This window comes from Cupressus sempervirens, chromosome 1, assembly GCF_028749045.1.
Source record: "Cupressus sempervirens isolate cs-2001-9-10 chromosome 1, ASM2874904v1, whole genome shotgun sequence".
Classification (NCBI taxonomy): Eukaryota; Viridiplantae; Streptophyta; class Pinopsida; order Cupressales; family Cupressaceae; genus Cupressus; species Cupressus sempervirens.
Genome location: NC_143118.1, coordinates 18,248,596 through 18,269,735, shown reverse-complemented (window position 1 = coordinate 18,269,735; position 21,140 = coordinate 18,248,596).

Here is a 21,140-nt window from a genome sequence, read left to right as displayed (position 1 = left end):
TTGAATTTGGAAGCAACTCAACTTTGTGACCATCTCCAAGGTGAGTGATTTGGTAAATTGAGAGGAGATTGGAGCTAAGGTTTGGAACATAGAGAACATCTTTGAATTCCCCATTTTCCATTTCCACGTGTCCTTTTCCTTCAACTTCCATTTTAGTATTATCTCCCACGAAGATGTGTGGTACATTTGACTGCTTCAATGAAGAAAAGTCTTCCTTTGATGAACCCATATGGTAAGAGGCACATGAGTCAAGTATCTATTTCAAAGAAGAATTTGTATTTTCCATAAGTGATTTCCCTTTACCCTTTGAAGAGGTTGGAGTTGAATCCTTGGAAGTACTTGGCACTTGAATCTTGTTCTTCTTGAGTAGATTTTCTAACTCATCAATTCGTTTTGTCTTGCAATGATGCTCATCATGATTTGGCTTTGTGCAGTATGCACAAAAGAGTTTGTCCTTCTTGGCATTACTTCCCTTATTGTTGGAAGAAGAACTGCCTTGTTGTGAGGAGGATTGTTGTGTCTCAATTTTTATTTTCTACTTCCACTACTTGTTGTTGTTGTTGCTTTTCCCTCCTTGACTTGATTTGTGTTCATCACTAGCCACCAAGGCTTTGGTCTTTGATGACTTGTGAAGTCCTAAATCCATCAAGTGAGATTGTTTAGCAATCAACATCTCTATAAATGCATCAAATGAAGGATTCTAGTATGCAGATCCCATGGTCAACCTGTGAGTATTAAAACTCAAAACAAAGTTAGCATACTCAGAAGGTAGCCTCTTCAGGATGTGATGAATCAACCTGTCATCCTTCATGGGATTTCCACAATCTTTTAGAAGTGTCCTATAATCATTGGCTTTGATAATGTAATCCTGAATTGTGTCAAAATTCTTTGGATCCAAGAGAAGTAGATCATCCTCAATCTAAAATCCCTTTTCTTCATCCACCTTACCATACAACTGTTCAAGTTTATCCCAAGCTTCTTTGGATTCTAAACAATTTTTAATGTGAAAGAGAAGATACCCATGTAGAAAACTCTTGATAGCTCCTAAAGCCCGTCGGTCTTGAATTTTCCAATAAATGAGTTCTTTAGCATTAGTAGGTTTGGTAATTGTACCATCAACATAAAGACTATATCCTTTTTCCATTAATCTTCTCCATGTAATATCTTTCCATGTAGAATAGTTGCGTGAAGTTAAAGGAAAGTAGATGAAAAAATACACACTTAAAAAAAAATAGAACCTGAAAAAGTGACCAGATGTGCCCGTACGGAGCATTTGAAGTTGCAAAACGTAGGATTATGTAGGTACAGTCACCTAAAAATGCAATTTGTGCAAAATTTGTGCACCAAAACTAGAAAACAACACCATTGCTGGAAAATTCAAGAAATTCTACCCAATTTCAAAAAAAATTGCACCTGAATCAGAGTCTTGATGTCCAAGATACGGGCTCACAAAGTCAAGCTGCCAAAATGAAAAGTAATCTAAAGAGGAGTCTAGAGCAAAAACTGCTAGTCTAAATTTGATGGTCAAATGACCATCACTATAGTTTTTCTCTAAGGGAAATATTCACCCAGGAACTAAGAACTCAAGATTTTTTTTCTAAAGTCATGTACAAACATGTTGGAAGTCTAAAATCTACAAAATATTAAAGATCTTTTACAAGGGTATTTGGATCACTAGATAGTTTGGTATTTTTTTTCAAGTTTTAAGGCTTATTGTTTGTATACCTTGATAGGAAGCCTAATTGGGGGCTCTTAGGATACTAGGCCTAATAAGAGAAATTTGAAGTTTGGTGAAGTGGGTTTGTGAGCCAAACCTCAATATTGCTAGGGAATCTTATATCAAGCATAGAGAAGATATGTTGAATAGTATGGAATGTTTCATTGGATTTTGTGCCTTACCTTGTAAGATGGCAAGAAATTCCTAGCTAGGGGTCGAGGTGAGTTAGGAGTGAAAAACATTGGATTTGTAAATTGGTGTAATAGATCTTGTAGAAGGGGATAATTATGGGAGATCTTCTTGGAAATAGGGACAAGTAGAATCCCTATAGGCCTAGGAGAAGCCTTGGAGAGTTTGGGAATTGAGACCTAAACTAGGAGTTTTTGATCTAGTTAATCACAAATGCAACAAACTAAACTTAAACTTGAGTTATAAAGAGCAATAAAAATCAATTCAAGTAAAATCTTCACATAACCTCAGAGAAGATCAACAAGTGCACCCAAAGGAACTTGTTGGTTTTCTCATGGAGATGTTTTTGGATGTGCTCTTCCGAAACACAATATTGAATCCCACAAATAATGATTATTGAATATGAATAAAAATAATGAGATGTTAAGAGCTATCAAATATAATGAGGATGATTGAATAATTCATGAAATGAATATGGATAGTAATCATTCTCAAAAGAATTCAATAAAAGATTAAAATGTAGATGCAACTACAATTTAAATGAAATAAATGTATCATGAACTAGTATGATGTAAATGCAATTCTATCACAAATCAAATAAGAACTAGCATCAAACTAAGCATTAATGAATCTACCTACCAAAACAAGGTTAGTAATGCAATAAATATTATGCTTAGTAAAACACTAAAATTCTCTAAAAAAATACTAGCATAATAACTCTAATTCAAATGGGAGATAAAACTTGCTTCAGACAAGGGCTCTATTTATAGATTTTTGGGGATGCCTGAGGAGGTGACACCTATGTGGTATCCACATATGTCACAAAAGAAAGACACATTCCATGCAAATTCAAAGGTTTTCTCAGACATGTGTGAGAAACTTGGGATGTGATGGGTCAAGTATACTCCAAGTACACATGTAAGTGTGTGTAAGAGATGTGTAAGGGGAATAGGTCAATTTTCATATTTTTATAATGTGTAAGAGGGTGTACAAGAGTTCTCATTTGGTGAAAATAAGGTAAGTTGATGGAAAAGTTCATTTTTATGTTATATTTGGATTTATTTGTCACACACTGGAGCAACTAATCATGATTAATGAGTGTAGCTTAATGTGATTAGTTTTTGAATTTGGTTGTGTACATTTTTTTTAGCATCAACATTTGGGATTACACTTTGTTATCCATCGTCGGGATGAGAGGGAAGGATAGTAAAGAAAGAAAGATACAATGGATCACAAAGTGTGATCCAAAACATTGATGCTAAAAGCATACATAATCAAATCTAGAAACTAATCACATTACTAATGGGTGTACCTTACTTAATTAGTGAGCAGGGTTATTAGATATAAATTGATGTTAGTAGGGTAGGATCTAGGGATGAAATAGAATTAAATTAAATAAGATTTAATTTAATGGTGGGCTAGAAAGAATTAAATCATGCAAATGAATTTAAATAAACTGGATATATTTGAAGTAGGATATATGGAGTAACACTTATTAAACTAAATTTAATACATTAGGGACATTATTTGAACTTGATTCAAATACTTTAAAGGAAAATGAACCAATTTAATTAACTGACTTTTATTAAATATGTTGATGAATATAATAAATATTATTAGTTATAAAATAATTAATTATAGTGCACATGATATATAAATACATTAATATAGCATTAGGGATGATTTTAAGCGTCCACAATAGTTTCCAAAGTAAGGATATACAAAATACACTCAAACATAGGATGATCTAAATTTGAAAGAATAAGAGAGATGAATAATCAATTGGGTACAATTCCAAATAAGACACCAACATAGTTCCAAAGAAGAAACCAACAATTTTAGGTCATATCATTATCATCAAGGCATTATTATTACACTTTCATTTGCTTCCTCTTCCTTGCATTGGCCTTTCTTTTAGGGGCTGAAGAATAAGGTAACACTAGACAAAGTTTGAACTCTTTAGGTTATTTGAATCACGATGAAATCATTCTAGTTGTGATCATTGATGAATGTCTCTCTTTATGTTATGTTTATCATTAACAGTTCATGTTCAATGGGTTACTAAGATGTTAAGGTAGAATGAAAGGAATTGGTGGCTCTCTTTATGGTTTTTGCATGTTCTATAATGAAATTCATACTTTTTGAAAAGAAAAGTAGATAAAATCTTCCTATCCCTCATATTTTCTTCTACTTTTTCTTTGCCTCATTGTGATTCCCAATTCTCTAGAATGCCTACCACTATACTTTTCCAATTTCAAGGAGCCTAATTTTCTACCTTCCTCTAGATCTACAATATTCATGACACTAAGTTATTTTTTATTGTAACATATTTCAATTGTGGTGATGCAAAATATTTTTTTTATAAAGATATGTATTATCTATAATGTATTATAATTCATTAAATTGAATTCCTTTTTTCATATATTTGTGTTATTATTAAAGTTCTTGTCAAATGAAATGTACTATCAAAATGTAAAACATGAAGATAAAAAAGATGTAAGAAATTATAAACTTAGTGAATGTTAAATTTTATCAAGGTACAAGTAATAAAATATAAAATTATAGTCACCTAGTCAAGTCATATTGGACCTCATGCACTCTTTACTTTGCATGCACAAATCCACCCAACTTTATGGAGTTCTCATTCTTAAAGTATTAGAGATCACTATTAAGTTTTTGATAGAGAAAAAGGCTTAACTTTATTGTTTTATTAAGTTACATTTTATACCTTCTTAATCTTTCGTTTTATGCATTGTCACATTCAATAATTTTATTAATTATTAAATGTTTACCTTTTAGGGTTTCCCTTTTAATTTTTGGTCTACTTTTATAAGGTTTGATCTTATGTATTTTTTAATCCAATTCTATTATCTGCGAAATCAATCTTTCCTATTTTCAAAGCCATCTTCTTGCATTTTGCTCCATTCTTCCTTGTGATAGGTTATTTTACTTGTCAGTATTCTTTGGGTTGTGTGAAGTTGTATTTCTCAGCTTCTACATGGTATCAGAGATTTGACTTGTTGATGCTTGTTCTAGTTTTGAAGAATTTTGGAGATTCAAGGGTTTGATGGTTTTAGAGTTTTTTTTTATTGGATATGGAGGTGAGCCTTTTTTTGAAGCACCTTGGGCCCACAGGAACCTCATGGTTGGATTCACAACACCTGAAAACCCTCATTGTCATATAAAATATGTCCAATTTGGACACAATTAAAATCTAAGACAAAGAGTTTTTGGCCCAAGGTCGTATGGCCTTGAACATAAAAATTGAGACAATGATTTTTGATTTTATTTCTAAAAATAATTTTCAATTTTAATTTTTCACAAAAAAATATGTGATGTTTTTGAAAAGGGAATAGGTGCATGGGAATTTTTTTAAAGAAATAAAAGGCACTTGGCAAATTTTTTTGGGCACACTTTTGAAAGGGGTCCATAGGTGGTGGACCTCTTTGTACCTACACCCATCCTTTAAAGTGATGGATGCTTCTTCCAATTTTTGGCTTTGTCCAAACTTTGGTTGTCGATGAGTTTAAAGTAGGCTCTTGTGGTCCCAACTCACCTCGCTTCCTGTCTGCCTTTGGTTTGACCCTATCTATTTGCGCCACAAAATTTTGGCAGTAACCACATTAGTGGCCCATATTAATTATTTGTAGCCCCCTCTAGCAATTTTGTGGGCCCCACCCTTCTTTTCCTATGTCCTTCTTCCAGAAATTGCACATTTAGGGTGACTTTTTTCAGTTTTTTAGTGGTTTACTAACTTTTTGGGCTAAGGTACCTTTTTGGAACATTTCAGTGATTTCCAAATTTAATTCAATAGTTCCCAACCTTTTGTATTGGTGGTTTTTTGATAGCAGTAGTTAGTTTTTTTGGTGGTTTCTAGCTATTGAAAGGAGGTTCTTGTTTCTTGATAGAAGTTTGTGTCTTTGTGGGTAGTTTCAATCGTTGACCACCAATTTTGACAAGTTATTGGCAATGTTTGTGAATACACAGGTGATTTATGTTGTTGTTTTGTAGTTTTCTGACTTTTTGAGGCTAGTTTTCTACACATGAGCTTTTTTTGGGCATCGAAAATTTCTCCTAGCACCAATCCCCATGTTTTCTGATAGACCAACTATTTTCTTAGTCATAGTGATTTTTCCCTAACACAATTTTATGGTAACTAGTGTTTTTTTCCTCAATGACCATTTGACCATCAAATTTGGGCTCATCATCTATTGATGTTAGTACTACATCACCATGCTTGCTAGCTCTTCTAGCTTTGTTTGGACCTACCTTTGAGTTTTTTCTCATATCTTGGGCATTCAAACTCCATTTTTTGTAAATGAGACATCATCAAGAAGTTGGTTATGAGTCTGTTACACTAGTGTAGGTATTTTTGTGTTTTGATGCATTTTTTATGTTTTTTTTTGTTATCAAAGTTAAGGGTTCTTTTTGCAATTTAGGAGACATCTTGAGCATCCAATCTCCATTTTTTGAAAAAAAAGTATAGGATTGGAAAGCTCGTTTCGTGCTCTTTCCAGTGATACTAGTAGTTTTTCTAGATTCTTCTCTACATACATTTTATTTTTATTTTTTCACTTTGGTGGATATGTTGGATGTTTTAGGTTTAGGGATTGTTTGTGTTGCATATGATGACTTGTCTTGGGATACATAGTTTTTGATATAGTAGCCTTATATCTCTTTTGATCTTTGTTGACATATTTTGTAAACATTTTTATATTGCACTGAGATAAAGTGCCATATTTTATCTGTATTTTTTACTTCAATTTTTTTTCCTTTGTTTTCCTTTTGATTTGAGTAGTGTCATCTGAGGGCACTCATGCAAATAATTGTATTCGTGGGATATACCATATCTTGTGTCTTATTACACAAGCACTACTCTGATTAAGTGTCATGGGGGTTGATGTTTGCCTTTTTTTTCCATCTACCTTTATCAATGAATATTTCTTCCATGACATTATCCTCATGACGTGTCTGAGATTGATCATCTCATGACACTACTATGTATTTTTCTATGCATCTTGATTGTGGTTCCTTGATATTTAGTTCTTCTTGGCCATTTTTTTAGGTGCATGACAACTCACCCTTATCTGCATTATGGGGGGTTCTTATGTTGGTTCTTATGCTTCATTGGTTCATTAGAGTGAGCTATGTATAGAATATTTATTCCTATGTACTAGGCAGATGCAGCAGCTGGGTACCTATGCATTTTGGTAAGATGAATCATTTCCCATATGAACACTTTTCTTTTTGTTCCTATTTTGGAGGCATTGTTCCATGTTCAAATGATAAGCTCTTCAGACTTTGGTATTTTATGCCATCTATATCTTCGAGTTTAGTTATTTGGATTTGTTTGCCTCCTAATTCAAGTAGTGTCATTTGAGGGCACTCATGAGGATTATAGTTTTCTCTAATTGGTCAAGTTCTATTTTAATGAAGGTTCTTCAAATCAACAATTACTTTTCAACTGAGTTTTGTAGCTTCTTTATGCTTTAGTAGGTTTCTTCATAATCATTCTTTTGTTCCTATTTCCTAGGATATTCTCTAGTTTGGAGCCTTATGTAATCCTTAACTAGTTCCCAACTTCCATCTCTTCTTGGAGTAGAGTTTTCCCTTGTGGTTTTCTCCATTTATCCACTTTACAAAGGTTGGGTTGTGAGTGGGTACTCATCAGGCCTTTTTGGTGGGACCCAAGTTTGTTTTTTGAATTATAGTTTACTTTCTTTTTATGCATTATTTGTAACTACATTGTCGCTCTTTTTTTTTTTGGGGATGGGGGGGGGGGGTGTTAGAGTAATTTTTTTAACTTAATTACTTTATTGAGTTACCTTTTATGCCTTCTTAAGATTTCATTTTATGCATTGTCACATTTAATAATTATATTAATTATTAAATGTTTACCTTTTAGGGTTTTGATTTGATCTTTTGTATTTTGTAACTATTTATGAAATAGATCTTTCCTATTTTTAGAGCCATCTTCTTTCCTTTTGCTGCATTCTTCCTTGTCATAGGTTATTTTACATGCAGGTGTTCTTTGAATTCTGTGAAGTTTTACTTCTCAAGTTCTATAGCTATGACATATTTCAAACTTGAAAAATTATTTATCACCCAACTCTTTAGAGTTTGCACTATTAAAGTCAAAGAAATTTTAAGGAGTTGCACTATAGAACTCAATAATGAAGTTTACCTAACCAAAACCATGTAAATGTACTTGAATGAATTGGGAACTGAAATGATACTATTTCTCTCCATCCAAAAATGAATTTCCTTTATTTGTGATTTCTCACGGTTCATAATTGATAAATCTCATTTAACATTACTAACATTGATGTGCATTATAGTACCATATTTTTAATCCTCTCTCTCTCTCTCTCTCTCTCTCTCTCTCTCTCTCTCTCTCTCTCTCTCTCTCGTGGATGAGTATATTTTTATTTTTCCAATGATGCCTCAATTTTGAATATTACTAATGTTAATTGAACCAAATCTACATCTTTAAGTGTGATTTATATCATTCGTTTTGTTCAATACCATGTACTCTTAATATGATATCTTATTATCACTTTTAAAAATAATGACCATTGAGTTTGTTATGTAACACCATTGGTCACAAAAGTTTTCTATAAAGATGAAGGGAGGATAATAATTGTTCATTATTCACTATACTATTTTCAATCCTATCCAATTTTTGTCATCTAAGATAAGATTGCCTATATTGCAAAAAAATGAGGGCAAATTAGTCAAGGGAGGTCATTTCCAAGAATTCACCCATAGTAATAGCTTATGTCACTATGTCTCGAACATTGGTATTCTAGTTTTACTTCTTTTTCATCTCATTGCTGTTCTCTTGAAGCAATCAAGAAAAATAAAAGCTTCCCACATAGTATTTTTAGTTTTTAGTTTTTACATCTTATAAGAGTTATCATAGGTTAATAAGCATGATACTATTTTAGTATTACCATTAATGTCAATTGTCTTACTTGTAACTATGTAGTTTCCCACATAAGAATAAACTAGTTTTAATGAGTGGTGTAACATGAATGCAATTGGAGCGAATCAAAGTGGTGATATTACCCCTTAAAAAATAGTGCATTCAAAGAATTAGAGTCCAAAAGAACTCTCTATTAGTCCTAAGTGATAATATTATTGTAGGGGGGTGGGGGGTGAATTAGTAATCAACCAAACAATAAACCTTTTTAATCTTTAAAGGATAAACAACTTCACAACAACAAATGAAAGCATCCATTACATGAAATCATTCACACATTTGATGCATATGAACTTGGATCAAAATTGTAGTGAGGATTACTATGCACAAATAATTAGTCTTCTAAAGTGCACCTTATTAGCAACTTAATCCTGTTAGGAGTTACAAAGACATTTTTAGGTGTCACCTTGTTAGGGGATTTACCTCTATTCTTGTTACGAGCTTTACCTTGTTAGGGGTATCCTTGTTAAAGGGCTTTGAACACTAGCTAAAGTGTCATCCTATTAAAGTATTTACAATAAGGACCTGTTAGATCTATTAGGATCCACTTAGTTAAGGTATTTCATCTATTGTAAATATTGAGGAACAATAAAAGATTTTTGTAACAACACTACCTCTGGCCGATTAGATCCAATTATACTCAAAATTACATCTCAACTCTCTCCTCTTCTTCTTTGCTAGATCACACCTTCCACTTCTTCACTATACAAATTGAACTATGATCAACAACAATAAAACTATTCTTATTTCACCTATTTATACTAGTTTTTCTTGTTCATTGACTTAGCCAAACCCTAAATATATTATTGTAATGAAAATTTTAAATGCCCTACTCATATCTAATAAGATAATATCTTATTCTCTATAACACTTACATAATTACACCAACTAATTCATAGAACTTTGTGTCAAAGGTCAAATACATTTTGACCAATCTTTCATTTCCTTTAGAATCTTCTCTACACACTATTTTGTATCAATGCAATGCTAGATCATTATCTCCCCATGCACATCCACATCACTGGATCATGACCGACTCATCCAAAGTCATCACAACCTTGTCATTGATCTCCACTCATCAACTATTTGATTGTCACTCAAGAACTCATTTTTCTTTAACCTACTCATCAAACTTTTATAGCTTCACTAATCACCTATCACTATGCTGACCATCTTTCCATCTTTGAAATGCTTTACCTATAATGATAATGAGATTCCATCATAACCACATCAATTTCACCAACTTATTCACATCATCTTGCAATCACTTCACTTCATTCAATATGGATTTGATAAACCAATCAAATCACCTATGATTTGTCACTAACTATTATAGTAGTTGCACTTTGTATTCATTGATTGACTTACTCTTTAATTCAACAGCAAGAATCATCATATACTCTTCAAGAGATATCCCAAATGGTCTCTTGATGATCACATTCATAGATCCTTACTGAATACACTTGGAAACATACTAGAAACATTGGGTCAATAGTTGACTTCAATGACAACACAATAACTGATCATCATGAAATCAAATCAACATCATGACATCACTAATCATCACTCATCACACATCAATTATTCCAACATTCTCCATAAACATAAAGGTAAAAGATCAAGACATAAGCAACATTGATTGACAATTGACTTAGAAATAGGGAAACCATAAACAATTAGAACCATGGAATAATTTAGCCACAAATCCATGCAACATGTTCAAGAAGAAAAGCATTGTCAAGATCCTAAAGCTAAAATCAAAATTGTCTGATTAATCCTATACAACTAATTTTTTTTTTGATCAATAATCCTATGCAACTAATATTCAAACAAAGCAATATGTAGAATGTAACATTGTAATTGATTATTTATATGTAATAAATTTTTTTATCGATATTCAAATGTAATGAATTGTTTTAGGATAAGACATTTATATTTCCATTATCAAAGAAATGTATAATAAGTTATATATCTCTTCTTTCTTCACTACAACCTATATTTTCTTTCCCCAATGTTCTTTATATGTTACACTTTGACTTTGACCCTCAAACCAATATTTGGATTAATGCAAAAATGGGTTTTGAAGGGACCTAAAATCTTTTACAAAACCTAAAGATAAATAGGACACATCACTAGGTTTCACAAGGACCTGAAACTTGAAGTTCACCAAAAAAAAAAATAATCCAAGTTTTACAGGGACTTGGAACCACTAGAGTAAACAAACAAAAGAAAACCAAGGTTTTACAAGGACTTGGAAGCTAGAGTTTAATATAAAAATTTGGAAACCACAAAAATAACACATAACCAACAAACTGAGACAGACCAGAAACTAACACTCTAGTAAACCCGACTAGCTCCTAAAGAAGCTCTTTAATGACCTTTGCTAACTCCTTGCCTACCTCTATAGTACTCTAGATGATGTCTTTTGTTGTAGACCCATGAACCTCAGGAGCCTCAGTAACCTTTTTCTTCATACTTTTCCTTGTTCTCTTCCTTGGACCACCTAGACTCTTATCCCCAACTGTATCTAGAGACATAATATCCTCATTACTTTTCTTTCCTAAACTAGTTGTAGTAGCACATAAGTTGGAAGTAACAAGCTCCATCTTCTACCCATTATCCTTGATTAATTGTCAAAGTTTTAGTTCATGCTCCTTAAGTTTCTCAGGAATATTTCCAACTTGGCTTGCCATATAGGCTCTCAAAATTATTTCATGATCCAACTCTTCTACATGTCACCAACCTTTTTATTTAGCACCATAATCTCATTATAGAGCCATTAGTCTCCTTGAAGAGATGCATAAACTATAAGCTTGACTCTATGAAGGAAAGACAAGTTCACTTGATGAGAATCATCTGTAAGCCCTTTAACAAACTTATTCCTAGAGTCAATGGTGGTTTCTTGATTATCCTTGATATTGACCTAGTTCTCAGTGTTTAAGACCTGTTGCTCATTAAGCTCCTCTTTATTCTCTTTACTTAGGCTATGCTCTTTCATGATTAGGGATTTTCCATCATCATTCTTTTTAGTTTCCATGTCCATTTTATCCTTAATAGAATCCCTTTTTGTGGGTGTGGGGTGAGCACTTTCATTCCCCTTGTCATGCCTTGAAGCTTCCAACCCAGTATTAGACTCTATTTTCCTTTCTTTACTACTATCAATGTTATCCTTGCCACCTGAAATGCTTTGTTTCTAGAGTAACCATCCAGATTTGAACTGAGGTACCCCATTTCTATTTTATCTTCATCTTCAACAATATTATTAGACTCTGTAACTTCCTCCACATTTTTCTTCTTTATCGCCCTTTTGTTACTCTTGTTGGCACCCTTACTATCGCTAACTCCCTCCTCATTTTTAACCTTAATTTTCTTTGCATGAGGGTCACTACCAAGAAATTTACACATCCTCTCCACAAAGGGAGAGGGTTTAACAAATTTTTTTTTACAATATTTTTAATAAGTAAAATTTTCCCCTCATGAAGCATGGATCTAGAATTGTTCTTCCTATGGGACTGAAGACTATGAATCAAAGAGAACTTCAAATAAAATGGGAAAGATAACCTATCTTTATACTGAAAGTAATTTTTAAAAACAAAATGAAACTAGTGTACCCTCTTAGATCTTCCATCAAGGATGAAATACTCATTAGATCTTCCATCGAGGATGAAATACTCATGAATGTAGGATAAAACATCCCTCCATATAACCTTAATCTAGCCCAAGTCATAGAAGTCACCACTCTTCTCGAGCCTTTTCTCCCCTTCATCACTTTTTGGAAATTTCTTAAAGGCAACATTCAAAATTCTAGTCTCCTTGCTAAATTTTAGGCCCTCCATAGGAAGTCTCGTAATCTCAGCTAGAAATTCCTCAGACAATTTCACAGTAACCCCATGCATTGTAATCCTATCTTCAATCCAGTTCTTGAAAAAATACTCCATAATGTGGGGCTTGTAACCATAAAGCTTCTCAATATACATCATTACTTTCCCTTTTTGGAGAATACCCACATAGCCAAATTCACCTTCCATTCCTTATGGGTCTTTAGCTCTTGTTTGGTCAGCTCTCCACCCATCTTGTAGTTGAATCTATACCTACAACTAATTTGAGAAATGATAACCAAAAAAGAGAAAAAAGTGTATTTAATTTCCAAGAAACTTTTAACCTTGAAAATGTGCCAAGTACTTTCCATAATGTAACAATGTTACCTCCTTGGGATACACAAATAATCTTTGATAAAACCATCACTTCTCATCATAAATTTCTCAATCTTATGTAATGTTTACTTCAATAGAATTTCTCATATCATAATTAACAATTTTTGTTAGTTCACACTCCTTGCTGAGGTAATCGTACCAACTCATCTTTGCTTCCCTATAGATTGATTGATTTGCTATCCAGTCAACGACTTTGTTACCTTCACAAAAAAAGAGAGAAATAATAACATTATAATTTTTTTTAATAAGATCTTTAATTTCCATGATGATGCCCTCAATAATCCAAGTTATCGTACTCTTATTATTCAACATATTAACAATATTAAGAGAATCCCCTTCCAACCATAAATTTTGGAATCCAGATTCCACAACCATCCTCATTGTGAATAGAGCAACCATTTCCTCAACTTTATGAATAATAGAATGACATATAGGTATAGAAATAACATCCACTACTCTATTATAATGGTCTCTTAATACTCCACTACACCCCTCTTTTCCAAGATTCCCTTTAGCTAAACCATCAAAATTACCTTTAACCCATCCCAAGGGGGGAGATATCCATTTGACATACTATCTCTAGTCATCCTATTTAGTTTTAGTACCTTTACCACTCATAGGATTACTTATTTGGGTTTCATCAAAAATTTTGTTCTGAGATTTGAAATTGTCTTTAATATAATATTTTGATCCAAAACCCAACATGGTGTTTCCTTGTTTCTGAAGATTCTATTGTTCCTCTCTTTCTAGATACCCCACTAAAGATGGGGAAGAGATATCTTCCAGAGAAAACAAATTTCAACATCCTTTATAGGACATATCCAGCTCTAAAAATAGTGATCAATGTTATTATGTTGAACCCAAGAGATGTTCCAATATTGTAGAAGATAACTCCAAACATTCTAGCTAAATCTACAATTAAAAAAAAGGTGATTCCTATCTTCTGAATCCATCTTTTAGAGACAACATCTATTAACCAAATAAACCCCTCTTTTTTGCAAATTATCTAGAGTTAAAATTTTATTTTGAAGCATAGTCCAAAAAAAGATATTGATTTTAGGAATAAGTCCTTTGATCCACACTTTAGCCCACATTGCAGAATTACCCTTGTCCTTAGATCTAAACATAGAAGAGACCTTGAAGCAACCTTCGAGATCAATCTCTGACACCATAAGATCCCCCTACCATGGATAAATGTTATAAGCACTCAGGGCAATCTAGATATTGGAAAAATCTTGATTAATCTCAGCAATATTAACCCACTCATTGTTAGTCCAATAATCCTCCATAAATTCACCATAAATCTATTTACAAATTTCTATAGAATTCATATCCTAAAAATCCTCAACTAAAGGGTGATCCAAAAGCCACTCATCATTCCAAAATCTAACTTTACATCCATTACCAATTTTCCATTTACAACCTTTATTGAAGATATGTTTAGCACCTTGGATTGCACTCCAAATAGCAAAAGAAGTAGGAACAATAGGGTAGGATAAAAATTCAAAAATAGTTGGAGCCTCATAAAGATACTTATGTTTCCAAATAGAGCTCCATTCCTTGTTTGGCCAATAAAGCTTTAGTCATACTTTATATAGATCTAATACCCATGGCAACATCCATCTTAGGTTTATAGATCTTTTCCCAAGCAATAAAAGCCATTCTCTTCTTTTCCTTGGTTATAGACCATAAAAAATTCCTTCGAATTTTATTAATAACATCTACAAATTTAGCTAGAATCCTAAAGAGGCTCAAAGCATAAGTTGGGATACTTTGAAGGCAAGCTTTGAGAAGATTAACTTTACCTTCTTGACTCAACATATTACCTTTCCAACTAGCTAATTTCTTATCAAATTTCTTATCTAGATCCTCCCAAAAGGTATCTAAAGGGCTAATCCCTAAAGAGAGACCAAGATCGGTACACTAAAAAGATCATATAGAACATCCAAGAATATTAGCAATCTTTCTTTATCTAATTTCAAGAGTGTTAATAAAAAATAGAGAGCTCTTATTCCAATTGATTAGCTACCCAAAAACATAGGAATAGAGATTGAGAGCCTTTTTAAGGCTTCTAGCCTCCATAACATCAACTTTACCTAGAAAAATAGTATCATCCAAAAATTGTCCATGAGAGCATATAATAGGATGAGAAGAAGGTCTCAAACCTTGAAATTACCCTCTTAAAACTAGCTTCCCAATATATCTTCCCAAGCTATCATCCATAATAGTAAAGAGAATATGAGAGATTGGATCACCCTGCCCCAACCCCCAAGAGGGTTTAAAAAAATCTGTGGAACTCCCATCAACTAACACAACAACAGAAGTAGTGGAGACCAACTACATAATTAACTTAATAACAATATCACTAAAGCCAAAATAAAGTAAAATTTTATGAAGAAAAGTCCATTTAACTCTATCATAAGCTTTAGCAATATCTACTTTCATAATAAACCCCTATTTATTAGAAAGAGATAAAGAATAGATATTTTCATGAATAAATATAATAAAGTTAAGAATTTGTCTTCTAGGAATAAAGCCATTATGTTTCTCAGAAATTAGGTTAGGAAGGATGCTCAATAATCTCAAAGTGAGGACTTTAGAAATGATTTTATAAATTGAATTACAAAGGCTAATAGTTTTGAAGTGTTCAGGGGAGTTAGCTCCAATCTTCTTTGGGATAAGACAAAGAAATGTAGAGTTAATTTCCTTTGGCATTCTTTTAGCTCCAAAGAACTCTTTGACAACATCACACACATCTTTTCCAACCAATTTCTACTCTTTCTAAAAGAAAAACATATGGAAACCATCTAGCCTCAGGGATTTATCTCCTTCAAAAGAGTACACATTTTTGAAAATTTCCTCTCCCTTAGGAATAACCCTCAACATTTTATTTTGGTCATTAGAAACCAAAAGGGGAATACTTCAAAAAACTCAAACTATTGAATTTCATCAACATTAGGGTCATAAGATAGCAACAAAGAAAAAAAGGAGACCATTTCATTAGTAATTTTTTGTCTCCTTTAGTAAGGCTAGATATACGATTCTTGGCTCTGTGTTTCATAGTTGACAAAGGAATTTTTTTAGTATTTTTGTCCCCTTCTTCTAGGTAGATGGATCAAGACCTCTACCTCCAAAATATCTCTTCTTTAGAAATGATGTCATGGTAGTCCACCAATTTTTCATTTTCTTTCTTTACCAACTCCATTGAGTATCCCTCCTATTGAATTATATCTTGGATATATTTAAGATGATCTTTTAGATTTGATTTGCTTTCAAAAATATTCCCAAAGGATCTTTTATTCCATTCTCTAACTCTCTTTTTGACATTTTTAAGTTTAGAGGCAATATAGAATGGAGTAATTCCTTCAATATTAATATTCCACCAGTCTTCCAATAGATCCTCAAAATGTGGGTGTTGCATCCACATTTTCTTAAATTTGAATGGGAAATTCTTCCTAGCTTGAATAACCTTCGCCTTAAACAAAAGAGGAAAATGGTCAAAGGTAATCTTCTGAATAGCATTGAGATTACACACAAAATCTTTAGTCTAATCTAGAGATACAAGGACTCTATCCAAACGAGCTTGGATACAATCATTTTCAACTCTTTTATTACTCCAGGTGAAATCAATCCCTCGAAGATCTAAATCCATTAAGCCTTTATTATTAATAAAGTCCAGCATTTCTTCTAGTTGACTAGCATTACCTCCTTTTTTTTCATGTTCATAAATAGGAACATTAAAATCCCCTAGAAATAACCATCTACTATAATATGCAACACTCTTAAGCTTAGATAGAGAATCCCAAAACCTTTTTCTAGTATTATTATTAGGAGCATAGACATTGACAACATACCAATAGTTATCATGCGATAAACTCTAAAACTTAAAAATAATAAAATGTTTATTAGCATCCATCAGGGTGCCAAAGAATAAAGAATGCTTCCACATAATCATCATTCCCCTAGAAACACCTTTAGAGCTACTAGCCATGATACAGTAATTATTGAAAGATTTTAGATTTTCAGCTTAATCTTTATCCATTTTAGTTTCCTGGAGCACTTATATATTAAGTTTGTGCTCTCTAACAAAATTTCGAACAACATCAAGTTTATGGATGCTATTCATCCCCCTAGTATTCTAGGTGATAACTTTCATTATAAATTTTTAGGGGTAAAATCCAAAATGATTGCCTACTTCCCATTAGCAATATTCTGCAAACTTTCACTTTCTCTTGCCTTCCTAGTTGTTTTTATGCCAGGTTTCAAAGGAGTCCCAACATTTAGTTAATTTAAGAGACCCAATTTCCAACTTACTTCTTCAAGTCTCAACTCCTATGGGAAAAGGGTTAGTTTTTTAATCTATTTTCTTCTCTTGACCCTATTTCTATTTAGCTTCTTTCTTCTTAGTTATCAGATCCAAACACTTAGAATCTAATATACTTTCAATAAGAGGAAAACCTTGACATAGAGGATTCAATAGAGAGAGGTTTTCTTCATCCTGTGATTCCTCTAAAATTTCAATCTCATCCAATTGACCACTCCTTTCCTAAAAAATTTCTCCTTCCTTAGCTTCCTCTAAATCTTCTATCTCTTCCAACTCATCATCTTTATTTTTTTATATTACCATCTAGTTCATTGGAATATCAACATTCTCATTATCCTTGATACTAATATCCTCAACATTCCAAATTTTCTCCTCTTCCTCCTTTAGCTTCTTCTTATACTGCTTAGCTTAATCATCTTTCAGATCATGTAAGACCTTCTTATCAGGGAGAGCTTTAGGTTTCCAAACCCTTTTTTGAACCTTTTTTCCACTCACCATCTTTTGTTTATTTTTAATTTTTAATGGACAATTTTTTGCCTAGTGACCATTTTTTTTGCAGACAAAACAAGCATAAGGAATATCTTCAAAAGCAATATCTTGCATCCATTTTCCTAATTTTGAATTTATTTCCACCTTCTAGGGAAGGTCCTTCAGATGAGAAACTTTCACATAGATTCTAGCACATTGAAGTTTATATTTAGATGCCATCATATTGTCAATAGCTATAAGTTCTCCAAAAGAACTAGCTATCCCTTTAAAAATGTCTTCATGCCAAAACTCAAGTGGGAGCCTTGAGAGTTTAACCCATACCAAAGTAGTAAGGAAGAAAGCATTAGAGAGATCCATATTTGATTCCCACTTTTTTATCGTTACGGTGTTATTACCAAAAGACTAAGGACCTCCACATAAAACCATATTTAAATCTTCGTTGCATGTAAAAACAAAGGAGAAGAACCCTTTCATCATTGTAGCAATATCCACTTGACCACTAATAGCCCATTTCCTTTTAATCATTTTTCTAAGGGCATCAATATCTAGACGGGCCCCCAAAAATCTCTCAACAAGGGTAAATATCCATAGTCTAAATAGAATAATCAACTATTGAATCTAGCATAAAAATCTAAAACTCATCTTTTTCCCAGCAGGACTTTGAAGTAACAAGTGGAAAAGAAGGCTTTCCTCCTGACCTTTTTCCAAACAAAGAAGACCACTTTTGTTGACCCACTTCAAAATCCTCCTTCTTCTGCTCCTCAAAATGTGTTCCTTTAGCAATCTTTCCCACATCCACCGAGATATTCCCATCCATTAGTGGGTCCCTTATTTGGGTTGAACTCTCAGTCAGAGGATCAAAATGATTATATTTAGAGACCCCACTGTTGAAAATATAATCTAGGCAAGGTTATTGAGAGGAAAGGGGTGAATCAAGAACCAATAAAACTTTATCTTACTTCACCAATTAATCCTTCATATAATATTATGATCTAATTGCATGCATGAAAGAGTGAAAGTAAATAAACATTCATAACACTTTTATAGAAGATATGGTGACCCAGAAACCTTTCAATTAGAAAGCAAAACTGGGGTGGAGATGAAACCCACAAGCTTTAATACTACAGTATAAAGTTAACCTATTAAGGCTTAGGAGCAATAAGGACTATGAGGTCCACCTTGTTAAAGGATTTACAAACATAAAATGAAGTATGTACTCAGTTAAGAGATTTAGCAAAGACTCTTAAGTCTACCCTGTTAAAGAATTTGACTAATGCACCTATTAGGATGAACTGGTGACTGATCTACAACTCTAATATACTAGTTGAGATTCCTTGTATTGTAATGATCACCTGACTATAATAGACAAATATATGTTGTCCCTTATACTACTTTTATCCTTCTTTAATTCACACTCCTACTCATCATATAATCTTCATATTCATACTTGGATACAATGAAATGTATTACATATATACCAATCCAAATCATAAATACTGGAGTCGACTACAATACCAATTTCATCATAATTCACAAAGTCAACCCAACTACTGTAACTTGGGTTCTGAACACAAATTTGGTGATGTTCTGATACACAACAAATATTGTCAACACTCGACAATCTTTGGCACTTGGTTAAACTTGAAGTTGGGTCCATACTATTCACTTTCAAGTAGCTTGAACTTGGTCAACACTGTGTAACTCAATGAATATTGAGAAAATCAATAGCAATTGGATCGCTCGATTGATACTGTATGACTTGATCAACACTAGATCCACTTCATTAACCATGTGAGCTTGGTAGACACTATCTAGACTTGGTTAACACTACAGAGCTCAATTAACACTACAGAGCTCAGTTAACACTATGATCTTCTTTACTTCCACTAAATAGCACGGTAGCCTTTGCTATGCTCGGTTTGCATTGAATTTTGTTTATGAAGCTTGGTAAACACTATGTAGCTCAAAAAAAATTGCAAGCTGACTCAAGTGCTTGGTAGACACTGTATTCTTACTACTTGGCTCATGAACAACTGAATGATAAGCTTAGTAGCAATTGTAGAGCTCGGAGCAATGTAACCATTCGACTAAGTGTCGAGTCACTAATAGACAAATTGACTTTAATGTCAACAATCTCCCCCTTTGGCATTAGTGACAAAAAAACTTATTAAACCAAAAATATGATCATTCAAAACTATAAGTCAAAACTTCCTTTGCCATTATTTTGTGTCTTTAACTCAGTTTTAACTTCCATCTACTGTGGCTTGGTACATACTTTGTTTTTCTAATTTTTCAAAATTTCTTTTGTAAAGATATTTTTTGCTTATCCATACTACTATACTACTCCCCCATACATATATCTCTCCTATATACATACAAATGGAGTATAGTATACTTCTTCCTTTACAACATCTTTTTCCTCTTTACATATTATTACTCCCCCATTTTGACATAATTGTGAAAGGTGTATAATATTTATATGATAATATACCAAAATGTGACAAGAATTCAGAATGTACCCTAAAAATAAGTACCATTGTCTTGTTCCAATTCTCCTATAATACCTTGCTTGCATGCAATGCAATCTGGACTTTTGTTGATAATTCCACCATGTGATCAGCTATGGAGAAGTTGTTGTCATGGATGACTGTCTTTGCATGTGCAATATGTTTTTGCAATGCATCCATGTTTGGAAGAATCATGCCTTGGATTTCTGCAAGTGTGGCCTTGATCATGGCTTGTTCCTTCAATAATTTTGCTTGCAGATTTGTCAGATATCTAATCTTTGAATAATGTGCAGAACTTAATGTCAGATAATTCCATAGACAATTGGTGTGCAATTGCCTTCATGCCTTCATCTATCTTGGATAATTTATCCTTACTCTCCTTTGTAAAGATAGATGTGTCACTTAACTTGACAAATAATGAAACAACATTATTAACAAAGGTTTCCAGCAAACCAAGAATAGTAGCTAAATCTACTTGATCTATTACAATTCTCTATGCAACTTGTTCCAACACTCTATTCTCAAACTTTCTTTCAGCTCTTTGAAGTAGCTTCTCCTATTCATTCAAGTATTCATTATATTTTTGGACAATTTTTGCTAACTGGTCCAAAATAGGTTGAGTACTACAATCTCAAAAACTTGATTTTATTTCTTCTTCTCTTCTCTATGCTTTTGCTACTTAGCTCTCTTCTTAAGTAGTTCACCCTATGGTATCCAT